This window comes from Lactuca sativa, chromosome 4, assembly GCF_002870075.4.
Source record: "Lactuca sativa cultivar Salinas chromosome 4, Lsat_Salinas_v11, whole genome shotgun sequence".
In the NCBI taxonomy this organism is placed as follows: domain Eukaryota; kingdom Viridiplantae; phylum Streptophyta; class Magnoliopsida; order Asterales; family Asteraceae; genus Lactuca; species Lactuca sativa.
Window position 1 is genome coordinate 206,358,789 of NC_056626.2, and position 9,347 is coordinate 206,368,135.

The following is a 9,347-nucleotide window of genomic DNA, read 5'->3' on the forward strand; positions in this document are numbered from 1 at the left end:
GAATGCTATATCTGGCTTAATGAGATATCCTTGTTCCATATCTCTTGATTCAATTCAGAGGACTTATGATGCTCTCTTTCCTGATTTTTTAGATCAAGATGCCTCCAAGAAAGAGACCCAGCTCAAAGAACAACAACAACCCTCCGCCACCACCTCCTCCCCAAATTGATCCTGTGATGTTCCAAGCAGTTGTTACTGCCGCAGTGGCAGCTGCCATGTCTCAAATGAACCCCGGTGGTTCAGGAGGTGGTCCCCATCCCCAAAACCAAGATGATAGACAAGGACACCGAAAAGAGTGTACCTATAAAGATTTTATGAACGCGAAACCCACATCCTTTGATGGCACTGGAGGTGTCATTTCCCTCACCCGATGGTTCGAGAAAATCGAATCAATCTTTGAAATTTATGCCTATTCGGAATCTGATAAAGTGAAGTTCGCCGCTTGTACCTTCATCGATAAATCCTTGACTTGGTGGAACGGCCGAGTCAAATCCCTAACCCTACCCGTAGCCAATGCCATGGGTTGGGAGGCCATGAAAGAACTTCTGCTTGCAGAGTACTGCTCTCGGGGCGAGATGCAGAAATTAGAACATGAATTATGGAATCTAAAGATGCAGGGTTCCGATATCGTCGCCTATACCTCTAGATTCGCTGACTTGGCGCTACCTGTCCGGGAATGGTTACCCCGGAGAGTAAAACGATTGAGAGGTTCATCTGGGGGTTGACCCAGCCAACCAAAGGAAATGTCTTGGCTGCAAAGTCGGACACCTATGACAGCGCTAAATGTCTAGCGCAAACCCTGATCGATCACGAAGATAACCCTGATGAGGAGACCACCACTCATGAGATGGTTAAGAGTACTGGTGGAAGTAAAAAGGAATTCTGGAGAAAGCGGAAGGCCCAAAGTACACAAGCATCCTCTAAGAAACAGCAAACGGTAGCAGTCCACGCTGCTACTGCCCCTACTGTTGTCTCTACTGTTGGATCCACTTCTCAGACTCCTACCAGTGGATATACCGGTACCCTTCCTTGGTGCAACAAGTGCAGCTATCATCATCGTACTCCCGGGCCATGTCGTGAACGTCTCTACAACAACTGTGGCAAGAAGGGCCACCTAGCTCGAAACTGCAGAAAAGCAGCCCAATCAACAAATCAATCTTCCGGAGCGGGTGTCGGTCAGGCCTGCTATAATTGTGGTGAATCTGGACACTTCAAGCGAAACTGCCCTAAGGAAGCAACATCTGGCAACACCGGGCGAGTCCTAGCTATAGGACAAAATGAGGCAGCCACCGACCCCACCGTTGCCACAGGTATATTCCTCCTCGATAAATCTTATACCTATAATCCTTTTCGATTCTTGTACTGAAAGAAAATTTGCTAACTATCCATTCAGACACCGTTCTAAACTTAATCCTTCGTTAGTAACTGAAACGTGTACCGTCAAGTTGGCTAACCAGTGAGAAAGAGAACGCTAACGACATACCCATAGGTTGTATCCTTAATTCGGACGATTATTCTTTTCCATTCGATCAAATGGCAAACTTTTCATGAAATGCTTTGATGCTATCATTGGCATGTAATGACTGGGTCTCATTCATGCTATTATTCTTGGTTTCGAAAAGGTCGTCCGTCTAAATCATTCCTCTGACCCAATTCTCATGATCTTCAGCAACAAACCTAAATCCAACCTTCGCATCACTTCGTACGTCAATACCTAAAAAGTTTCCCCGAAAGTAGTGCCATCCATTCCTCGTCCATGTGATCATCAGGAAACGGTAAGTCTGCAACTCTTTCCCTGATGTCCTTCCCAATGATATCCCGATAATTCCTTCCGAACGTCTAGTCAAGTCTCGTATCGACCTAATCCTTGGAACTACCACGTAGCCAAACCTCCGTGAGGGTGATGTGTCCAAGACAGCGGTCCGGACTCGATATGGTCACTACGACATAGTAGTGGTGCCCTTCGGTCAAACCACTTTCCCTAGTCATGTAGTAAGCAAAGCAGTCATACCCGCGGACCTTTCCAAAAATCAAAGCGATAGAGACTTAGTCGGCACCGAAGATACCCATAGAAACCCGTCAATTCTTGGGTCCCGCCGGCTATTATCGCAGACCCACCCAGAAATTTCTTTCAGAATCATCAAACCATTAACTATCCCGCCACATGAAGATGTACCCTCTTGTTGGAGCTTACGACTTGTTGACGGTCTTATCCCGGAAAGGCATGATATGCTTTGAAAACTTCACCCGTGATACATCGGACTATTCGGATTCCCCGCCAGAATCGGAACCGTGAACTACAAACTTCGGCTATCTCAAGGACTTAGTAGAATCCATCCTGTCTTCCTCGTCTCAAATCTTTAGAAGTGTCTGCCCAACGATATCCTAGTAATTCCAAAATCAACGAAAGTCTGAACCCCCATGGAAGAACAAATTGAGACCATGGATCGAGAGATCAAACATACGAAACAAAGTTGTATCTCGATAAGTGAAAGACCTAAATTCACTCGAGAGCGTGAAGATCCGATGAAACAGAAGTATCCGTATCTCTTTCCAAATCCTTGAGTCGTATCTAAAGTTTGAATTTCGGGACGAAATTCCCTCTAACGGGGGGATAATGTGACAACCCGAAGTTATTCCATCGCCGTAACCCGTTCCGCCCGTAAAACCCGTCTTTTGCGAATCGATCTAATCTCGTTTTTGGGCTAAGTTATTTAAATTTATATGTTTATTATAATCTCATGAGTGTCCAAACCCCTTAGGAACTCATGAAAGTGGCCCAATCTATTAATTTGAATATTAATAGGTTTAATCCTGCCGAGTTACAACAACTTTATCGGGTGCGACCAAAAGAATCGTATAGCGTCAGTATCGGGTAGAATTCCACCGTGTCCAAAACTTAGAACATATTTAAAGCCCAAAAGACTTCATTTTGAAGTTTTACACTCTCTCACTACTCTCTCTCTCTCTAACCTCTCTCCTCAATCCAAACTTAAGGTCCAAAATCATCAAATTAAGGCTCCAATTCATCAAGGTAACTCCCCTAACTCATAGATTACCATCCTTAGCCTTCAAATTCGTGCTTAATCATTGAAAAAGGACCATATTCATGTGTTTACGGCCCTAGAACACTCTTGGTCCGTGAACACACTTAAAGGGGGGTTTTTGAGCCTTAATACCCTTCCAATCCACCTTTGGAGCTTAGATATGACTAAATGACTTAAGGGAACGGACTTAGAACACCTTGAATCCATCTTTTGAGGAGTAAACATGAGTTTACTGCCCAAGAACATGCTTGGGCCGTAAACTCATATTGATGGGGAGTAAACTCAAATTTGAGTGTTAAATTGCCACTTAAACACACCAATAGCCTTGGATTAAATTCTAGAACAAACCACAATCAATTTAGGGGCCATAAACTTGATAAAAACCACTCTTATAGGAGCTTATGGCCGTAAACTCCCCCATGGATAGGTTCCTGGGCCGTAAACTCCTATATCTTAGCCAAATGATGCCCTAAATTCATTCTAAGGCTTGTAAAATTGGTTTGAATCACATATGATTAATCTAGAGCCACAAAATCATGTAAGGAATGGTTAGATAGGAGCTTGCAGCCGTAAACTCCTAGTTTACAGCCGTAAACTCCATTTGATAATGTTCTTGATGATTAGATCCATTCCTAAGCTTTAGATTAAATCATAGCAACTTTTCCCAAGTGTTATTTCACCATTTGGCACCATAAAACCCTTCATCCATGAGTTCATGGCCGTGAACTCATGTGGAGTTGGTCTTAGGGCCGTAAAATCCCTAAGGAGATTACTCTTGAAGAGCAAACACATTATCCGAGCCCTATACGTCCGTAGATGCCACCCGGGTCAATCCAAACACTTGATTTGAAGTGTTTTCGCGTCTTGGAGTGTATAATCATATCTAATTAGTGATTCAAAGTCTAATTAGATACATTTGTATATCATTTCATATTACATAGGAACCTCGTGCGTTATCAAGCCCCGAGTTGACACTTAGCATCCTAGACGATACGTTCCTCGACTGGTGAGTTCATACCCCTACCCTTTTTCCGTGTTTTTCAATGTTTTCAGGGGGGAATACAAGCAAACTATAAATGTTTTCACGACCTAAAACTGATATATTTATATAAATATCTGGCTAACCTTTAGATATATGTACCCCATATGTATTATGCTGAGCATAAGGGATATTTTATCAATTATAATTACATGGTTTTCAGTAAAGGAAACAATCAAATCAATCAAATTATTATGGGAATAGTTTGGGATCTTTAGTTCTTGTTTAACGAGTACAGATTTATGTAAAGCTATTAGATAAACTATGTCTGATTCAGCTTATCTTTGTTTAATTTAGACTACATTGCGAGATAATTCCATTGTATTTAACTATTTTCACTGTATTATGTTTCAAAACGATTAGCATGTTTGATAACATCAGAAAACACCGTGAATAATTTAATACTAGCTTTTGAGATTCATCATTACACTTTGGGTTATCAGTAAATCCTCCCTGGAAGTGTAACCAGAGTCTCCTGGAGGGAGAACTTGGAATTTGTGAATAGATCTATTCGAGACTAACAATCCCACGCCTAAACTGCTAGCTACAATTAGGCAGGCACGCTTGGGGTGACAAATTTTGGTTATCATCCGACGTCTGACGAACGTCAAGGAGGTCTCGGTGTCGCATCAGCATGGTTACCCGACTCACAATACGTATTAATATAAGTTTATTCACGGATTTGATTTTCTATCTATTTTCAAACTATAGTATCTATATCTAGTGCGGGATGTTAATCTCATGGTTTTCAATTCATATCTAGTACGGGATGGTAGTCCCATGTCTTTTAATCTATAGTTTTTGTGTATTAAAACTATGTTATATCTAGTGCGGGATGTTAATCTCATGGTTTTGAATTTATATCTAGTGCGGGATATTAATCCCATGGTTTTCAATCTATATCTAGTGCGGGATATTAATCCCATGGTTTTGAAATCTATATCTAGTGCGGGATCTTAATCCCATGGTTTTGAATTTACATCTAGTACGGGATAGTATTCCCATGGTTTTCAATCAATATTTTTATGTATTAAAAATATCTACTGTTATACTGGATGGTAATTCCCAGTGGGTTTTCAATATATAGTTTTATGTACTAAACTATATAGTATGGTACTTAACTAAACTTTACTTTTAGGAAAATAAGGGTTTTTCCTGGGATAACAAACTGTACATAACCGGATCGTACAATAATCAGATAACTAAACTATACTTATAAGAAAATATGGGATTTTCTTGGATAACAAACTTTTCGGAAAAACCAAAGGAAACTTGTACATTTTCAGAAAACAAACCTCTTATGAACTCACTAACTTTATGCTGAGTTTCAAACTGCTTGTATTCTCAGGTCCACATTAGACAGGTACCCAATGATCCTTTTGGCGAAGACAGAGTATGTAGAAGACACGTTTGTATTTTGTTCACATGATATGTATATGTATAAAACATGTAACTCTTGTTTTCAGACAATGTAAATGAATCTATGTAATGTAAAGTTTTGTGTTTACTATGCTTACTATGTACATTGGTTGTGATATCATGAAGTCCTCCACCCCGGAACGTTTCCGCCTTCGGTTTCGGGGTGTGACAGATTGGTATCAGAGCCCTTGTTTATAGTGAACTAGTATACCAAACCTTACATGGTATAAGACTATAAACACTAAGGGGCCTAAGTGCTCTGAACTAAAAGTATACTTTAAAATATAAGTATTTTCAAAAGTATACAAGTATACCTAACCGTCGAAATCCATAGCTACAAGTACATCAAAACATAAGTAAATGGGTGTTCTACGCCGCGGTTAAACCTGGGCAGTTATGTAGTCGTGTCTAGGATCAATATAGCCTTGCCAACTATATTCATTCGAGACACGACCAACATGTGTTTGGGAGTGACTGTGGTATGCAGCATGCCTAAAACTTACCCAATACCCAAACAACGAGCCGTCGCTACAGCAAATCATGAAATACTATGGGAGTATTTCTCGAGCAAAATCCGTTATAGAAATCCTCATTCCACCGTTGCTCCTCAATCATTCCTTTAGCGATAGTTTATCTGCTTTGATAAATCTTTCCTGTTTTATCGCTTAATAGAATGCTATATCTGGCTTAATGAGATATCCTTGTTCCATATCTCTTGATTCAATTCAGAGGACTTATGATGCTCTCTTTCCTGATCTTTTTAGATCAAGATGCCTCCAAGAAAGAGACCCAGCTCCAAGAACAACAACAACCCTCCGCCACCACCTCCTCCCCAAGTTGATCCTGTGATGTTCCAGGCAGTTGTTACTGCCGCAGTGGCAACCGCCATGTCTCAAATGAACCCCGGTGGTTCAGGAGGTGGTCCCCATCCCTAAAACCAAGATGATAGACAAGGACACCGAAAAGAGTGTACCTATAAAGATTTTATGAACGCGAAACCCACATCCTTTGATGGCACTAGAGGTGTCCTTTCCCTCACCCGATGGTTCGAGAAAATCGAATCAATCTTTGAAATTTATGCCTATTCGGAATCTGATAAAGTGAAGTTCGCCACTTGTACCTTCATCGATAAAGCCTTGACTTGGTGGAACGGCCGAGTCAAATCCCTAACCCTACACGTAGCCAATGCCATGGGTTGGGAGGCCATGAAAGAACTTCTGCTTGCAGAATACTGCTCTCGGGGCGAGATGCATAAATTAGAACATGAATTATGGAATCTAAAGATGCAGGGTTCCGATATCGTCGCCTATACCTCTAGATTCGCTGACTTGGCGCCACCTGTCCGAGAATGGTTACCCCGGAGAGTAAAAAGATTGAGAGGTTCATATGGGGGTTGACCCAGCCAACCAAAAGAAATGTCTTGGCTGCAAAGCCAAACACCTATGACAGCGCTAAATGTCTAGCGCAAACCCTGTGGCAAGAAGGGCCACCTAGCTCGAAACTGCAGAAAACCAGCCCAATCAACAAATCAATCTTCCGGAGCGGGTGTCGGTCAGGCCTGCTATAATTGTGGTGAATTTGGACACTTCAAGCGAAACTGCCCTAAGGAAGCAACATCTGGCAACACCAGGCGAGTCCTAGCTATAGGACAAAATCAGGCAGCCACCGACCCCACCGTCGCCACAGGTATATTCCTCCTCGATAAATCTTATGCCTGTAATCCTTTTCGATTCTTGTACTGAAAGAAAATTTGCTAACTATCCATTCAGACACCGTTCTAAACTTAATCCTTCGTTAGTAACCGAAACATGTACCGTCAAGTTGGCTAACCAGTGAGAAAGAGAACGCTAACGACATACCCATAGGTTGTATCCTTAATCCGGACGATTATTCTTTTCCATTCGATCAAATGGCAAACTTTTCATGAAATGCTTTGATGCTACCATTGGCATGTAATGACTGGGTCTCATTCATGCTATTATTCTTGGTTTCGAAAAGGTCGTCCGTCTAAATCTTTCCTCTGACCAAATTCTCATGATCTTCAACAACAAACCTAAATCCAACCTTCGCATCACTTCGTACGTCAATACTTAAAAAGTTTCCCCGAAAGTAGTGCCATGCATTCCTCGTCCATGTGATCATCAGGAAACGGGAAGTCTGCAACTCTTTCCATGATGTCCTTCTCGATGATATCCTGATAATTCCTTCCGAATGTCTAGTCAAGTCTCGTATCGACCTAATCCCTGGAACTACCTCGTAGCCAAACCTTCGTGAGGGTGATGTGTCCAAGACAGCGATCAAGACTCGATATGGTCACTACGACTTAGTAGTGTTGCCCTTCGGTCAAACCACTTTCCCTAGTCATGTAGTAAGCAAAGCAGTCATACCTGCGAACCTTTCCAAAAATCAAAGCGATAGAGACTTAGTCGGTACCGAAGATACCCATAGAAACCCGTCGATTCTTGGCTCCCACCGGCTATTATCGCAGAACCACCCAGAAATTTCTTTCAGAATCATCAAACTCTTAACTATCCTGTCACATGAAGATGTACTCTCTTGTTAGAGCTTATGACCTATTGAAGGTCTTATCCCGGAAAGGCATGATATGCTTTGGGAAGCGTGGAAAACTTCATCCGTGATACATCGGACTATTCGAAATCCCCGCCAGAATCCGAACCGTGAACTACAAACTTCGGCTATCTCAAGGACTTAGTAGAATCCATCTTGTCTTCCTCGTCTCGAATCTTTAGAAGTGTCTGCCCAACGAAATCCTAGTAATTCCAAAATCAACGAAAGTCTGAACCCCCATGGATGAACAAATTGAGACCATGGATCGAGAGATCAAACATACGAAACAAAGCCGTATCCCGATAAGTGAAGGATCTAAATTCACTCGAGAGCGTGAAGATACGATGAAACAAAAGTATCCGTATCTCTTTCCAAATCCTTGATTCATATCTAATTTTTGAATTTCGGGACGAAATTCCCTCTAATGGGGGGATAATGTGACAACCCGAAGTTATTTTATCGCCGTAACCCGTTCCGCCCGTAAAACCCGTCTTTTGCGAATCGATCCAATCTCGTTTTTGGGCTAAGTTATTTAAATTTATATGTTTATTATAATCTCATGAGTGTCCAAAACCCTTAGGAACTCATGAAAGTGGCCCAATTTATTAATTTGAATATTAATAGGTTCGATCCCGCCGAGTTACAACAACTTTATCGGGTGCAACCAAAAGCATTGTATAGCGTCAGTATCGGGTAGAATTCCAGCGTGTCCAAAACTTAGAACATATTTAATGCCCAAAAGACTTCTTTTTGAAGTTTTACACTCTCTCAGTACTCTCTCTCTCTAATGTCTCTCCTCAATCCAAGCTTAAGGTCCAAAATCATCAAATTAAGGCTCCAATTAATCAAGGTAACTCCCCTAACTCATAGATTAGCATCCTTAGCCTTAAAATTCGTGCTTAATCTTTGAAAAAAGACCATATTCTTGTGTTTACGGCCCTGGAACACTCTTGGGCCATGAACACACTTAAAGGGGGTTTTTGAGCCTTACAACCCTACCAATCCACCTTTGAAGCTTAGATACGGCTAAATGACTTAAGGGAACGGACTTAGAACACCTTGAATCCAAATTTTGAGGAGTAAACATGAGTTTACTACCCAAGAACATGTTTGGGCCGTAAACTCATACTTATGGGGAGTAAACTCAAATTTGAGTGTTAAATTGCCACTTAAACACACCAATAGCCTTGGATTAAATTCTAGAACCAACCACAATCGATTTAGGGGCCATAAAATTGATTAAAACCACTCCTATAGGAGCTTACGGCCGTAAA